Here is a 5,076-nt window from a genome sequence, read left to right as displayed (position 1 = left end):
AGTGCCTACATCCATCAGCTGACAGAAATATTGTTTTAGAAAAGTTTTCATGTTCTAACAGTTTCTCTTCACTTAACAAAAGTTTTAATAGCATCTTATTTTGTTCTAAAAGCAATAAACCACTTCCTGTGGGGGGGGGGGGGGCGGGGGAGGGTTGGGGGGGGGAAGCAGCCTCCTAGAAGGCCTGGGAAAGCCACTCTCTGCAGAGGTGGAGGGAGTGAACACTCAGACTTTTCCTGAGCATTTGACACTCCTCCCTCGCTTTCCCCTGAGCGTTCCCAGCCCAGGCCAAGGGTGGCCCTTGGTGCAGAGGTGACCAGGCCCTGTTTGAACCAATGAAGAGGCAGAGCTCAGAGCCCTGCCGTGAAATGCCCTAGGCCGTTCAGCCAGCCTAGTCTTCCATCTAGCAACAGATGAACTTTGTAAAACATTTGTTTTGTTCATCCAACCAGCCATCCAACCTTCCCATCTACCCAGTAAATATCACTGGGGCATGCACATCTCCATGTGCTGCAGATTTGGGCAGCTCACCAGAGAAGGATTCATGAACCGTGGCTTGCCAAGGCTATCATTGAGAAAGCTCCTTGAGTACCCGGAGGAAGCACCCCAAGTCAATTAATTACTCTGGGTTTTGGTTTTACATGTTACTATACGTATACATAGATAGACATAGATGTAAATACAGATACAGATATTGTTTAATCTTCAAATGCCATTGTTAAATGAGACAGGTTTTAGTTTGATGGCTCGGAAATCTCTGGAAAAATTGGGCTCCAAAATAGTGTGAGATGACATACCTCATACTTTAAGCTCATATTTTCTTTCCTCAAATTCTATCACTGGCCAAACTCCCAGAGCATGAAGTGGGCCCTAGTCTTCCATTTTCCTTGCACAAATAGCCCTGCAATGCCTAGAAAAGTACACCAGACACAGAACAAAGAAAGCTGGATTATAATTCTAGACACTGATCCTTTTCTGATCTGTGGTCTCATTTTTCTTCTTTCTCAAATGAAGATGTTGAATTAGGCCCTTCCATGTATTCAAACATTGTTATTGTGTTTCTACTAAAAACAAAGCCCTTGTGTTATGCCCTCGAAATTCAGAATCAAAAGATGAAATCCTTCTCCTCAGAATATTCACAGTCCAATAGAAAAGGCAGGCATTCACACAAAGGACAAGGTGATAAAAATTATAAAAATATCATCATAGTCATAAAACCAGTTAACATGTAGAGTACCTACGGTGTCCTAGGTACTCTTAAGGGAGTTGTGCACATATTATCTCACTTAGTTTTTGTGCAAAACCCCATAATGTAGGGAATACATTTTTACCTCCTCTTTACTGATAAATAAACTGAAGCATGGAATGGTAAAGTACTTGTCCAAGATCTCACAGCTAGTAAGAAGCAGGGCTGACATCCACTTTTGGCAATTCAACTCCAGAGGTTGCCTTCCCAGCCACCATTCTCAGGTTGGTGGCTCCCCCAGCAACGGGAGTTATGGATTACGGAAGTGTTCTCAGAACACATGGGGAGGACACCTAATCCAGACTGGCAGGGACACAAGTGGGTGTCCCTGGGTGTCCCTGGGTGCCTCCCCCAGCAATGAGAGCTATGGATCATGGAGGTGTTCTCAGAACACATGAGAAGGACACGTAATCCAGACTGGCAGGGACACAAGTAGAAGGAAGATAGTCTGGGGAAGCACTAAGTTGCTCCCTTATCATTCCTTTACAAATTAAAGAGGCCATGATTTCTTCTAACACTAAAACTCTTCCCTGTAATGAAGAACTTGGCTTGGCTGACGTTTCTTGTTTAAATGACAGGTCAAAACCTTTCCATTCTAGCTAATGGCTACAGATTCAGCCGACCTAAGGATTTCTGGAAGATAATGATGAGGTGCTGGATTCACTTCGCCAGAGGCACTGCCTGGAGGTTTAACTGCTAGACCATCGTCTACTAACTGGGACAGCAGGGGCATTTCAGTTATTTTTAACCTGCCATCTTGACTCGTTTTAAACCTTTTTTAATCAGAAGTTTCCCTAAGTGTTACAGCATTCTAAAATGCCAGCAGGAAGGCAGGAGTGGACGGGTGTGATGGGGCATCAGCGGACAGGCTCTTCCCAGCAGAGAAGTGAACTCTGACCCACAAGAGGGCAACAAATAATTAGAACTCACAAGTTTCAAAGAGGAAAAAGTGAAGTGCCAGCCAAGAGCTGCCTCATAATTTTTGCAAGTTTAATGAGAGGCCAAAAAGAGAAGGACGTTACAAATGTTTGCAGGTAGATGTCAAGATCCACAGTGTGGGTTTGTTTCTCAGATTGGTCCTTTTATATCTTCCACTGCTCTTGGATGAGAAGAGGTGGGGCTAAGTATTCCTGGCTTTTAGAGCTTTTGCCTCCAGTCTGAATAATGGACAAAGCATGTTCCATACGCAGGATACAAAAAGCAGTTGTCCCCTAGTGGGATATACTCCAGAAAGGGGCAAGTGTAAAACAGTGACAGGCAAGGACTTCTATCAGTGATAAATACATTCAGGTATTTAGTGAATATACATTGTACCGGGCACTGGAACATAGAGATCAAAGAAACACCAACCTTGTCTTCAGGAAGCTCACAATCAGTGGGGAACAACAATGCATAAAGGGTGGTTACAAGACAGAGTGAAAGGCAGAAAGCACGGGGCTATGTGAACACAGAGAAGAGGTAATGCAACCAGCCTTGAACACCTTAAGGTGGCTTCCAGAAGAAGGGAGCCTTAATTTCGAGTTCAAGTTAAATACAGTTGGCTGAAGAAAGGGAGAGACTATACCAGGAAGAGAAAGCTGCTTGCAGAAAGGCACTTTTGGTGAACTTCCAGGAGCTTGGTAAAATGCTGGGAAGGAAGATGGGAAATGGAGTTTTTCCCACCAAGATTTGTACCAATGAGAAATTAATCTAAACGAACTGATTTTGTATCATTCATTTCACCTTTGGTGGCTTTATGGACCTATTCTGCTATTTCCCTTAGAAATTATCTTTTACTTGGTTTCCCTAAAGTAGGCATTTCTCATGGATGGATGTCTTTTTCACATTGTGTGTGTGTGTTTAACTAAAACGCTGATATTAAAAAAGGGAAAAGAAAGAAAGAAAAAGAGAGACTAACATTTATTGGCACTTAATATGGACTGTGACCCTGAAGGTTTATATTATTATCAAATACTCATGACTTCATTAATGTATTCATTCATATATTAAACATCAGCACTGTCTTAGACACAGAATACAAAGTTCTTCTGGATTAGCCTTTTTCATCTAGGGGATATATGTAAAAAGGGCATGCATTAAAAAAGTCTGATTTTGGGGATCCCTGGGTGGTTCAGCAGTTTAGCCCCTGCCTTTTCCCCAGGGCATGATTCTGGAGTCCTGGGATCGAGTCCCACATCAGGCTCCCTGCATGGAGCCTGCTTCTCCCTCTGCCTATCTCACCTTTTTCTCTCTCTCTCCCTGTGTCTCTCATGAATAAATAAAATCTTTAAAAAAAAAGTCTGATTTAGTGCAAAAACTATAACAATAGAAATGTTAAAACTATTAAGATTGTTCAAAAGAATGAAGGAGGGTTAAGAAGATGACATATTTAAGCTAGGTTTCAAAGATAAATAGAAAATAACTAGGTCCACTGGGTGAGGAAGGAAGTGCCATGTAGAGAGACTCTTTAAGCCTAGGGATAGGCATATACAAAGAAACGAAGGGGCTGGCTCTACAAAGTTAACTAAATGGAGAGTTAGAGAGGACTGAGTTGAGTTGTGGGCAATTGTTAGATTGTAGAAAAGTTTACATGTGAGGAAAAGCCATCCAGACTTTAGTGTAGCTTTTATAGTTGCAGTGAAGGGCTAGGCACCTGGGGAAAATACTATCTTGACTAGGAGAGAAGGGAACTGGAAAGGGGTGTGAGATAGGAGGGAAACCAACTAGAAGGCCATTTCAGTAGTCCAAGTAAGACACCACAACAGTCTGGTCTAAGGGGATGGCATTGAAGAAATGAACAAGTCACAGACTCAAAAGATATTTAATGGTTAGAATTGGAAAAGTCTTCCTGACCACCCGGATGTGAGGGATGGAAAGCAAGACAGAGTCAAGGATGGCTTCTAAGTTTTGGATTCAGAGACACAGTGAAATCCCATGGGATAATCACCTCTCACTCTGTCTCCTTTTCTCCACAAGAACAGTGAGATACAGAGAAGTTAATTACTTGCCTAACATCCTGTAACAGGAAATGGCTGATTTGGAATTCAAACTAGATCTCTCTAAGATCACGCTCTCTCCTGGGTGTTCAGTGAGACTGCTGTTTAGGATTAGGGAGTAGGAGCACAGAGAGGGGGAAATCCTAAACTTCCCACCTTATCAGACCATCTAGAGAATATAGGGCAGGATGAAAATCACAAAAAGTGGAATGGGAAGAGAAGCACCTAGAACTGGCCCATTAGTTTTATTGCTTGTGTTTACAGTTTGGTTTCCTCTAAATTACTCACCAGGGCTCTAACGAATCTCTTCTGTTTGGATCCTCCCCATTCTCAGCTGCATTAATTCATTCTACCTGGAAAATAAAATACAGTTAGAAGAACACCCACTAATTATAACTTCCTTGAGTGTATTGAATTATGAGAGCTGTATGATCTTTTTTGGCCACACGAACCTTCTGTCCCCTCCTGTTCTCCGACCCCTCCCTATGTCCAGGAATGTGACAACCTATCAAAGAAGTCTCATAGTTTGGTTAAATGTCATTTGAGAATTCTTTCTATCAGTGTAAGAAAATGAAATAAGGGGAAACTATAAGCTATAAATGAAGACCCTTTAAGGCTCACACATATTTCGAGACAACAAAATGAAGTCATTAATCCATGAGGACTTCATCCATTTATCTCCCTCTTCTATTCTCATTTCATAAACACGAATTTTCTGTTACATTCCCAACACATTTGTTGGAAGAGGGGGGTGAAAGAGGAATTAAATGAACACCCACTCCATAATTCCTGACCTTTCCTTTAGCATGGCAGTTTTATCAGTCAAGCAGAGAGATAATATGATGAGGATAAAAA

The sequence above is a fragment of the Canis lupus genome, chromosome 23 (assembly GCF_011100685.1).
Source record: "Canis lupus familiaris isolate Mischka breed German Shepherd chromosome 23, alternate assembly UU_Cfam_GSD_1.0, whole genome shotgun sequence".
NCBI classification, from domain to species: Eukaryota; Metazoa; Chordata; class Mammalia; order Carnivora; family Canidae; genus Canis; species Canis lupus.
Note: the sequence above shows the minus strand (reverse complement) of the source record.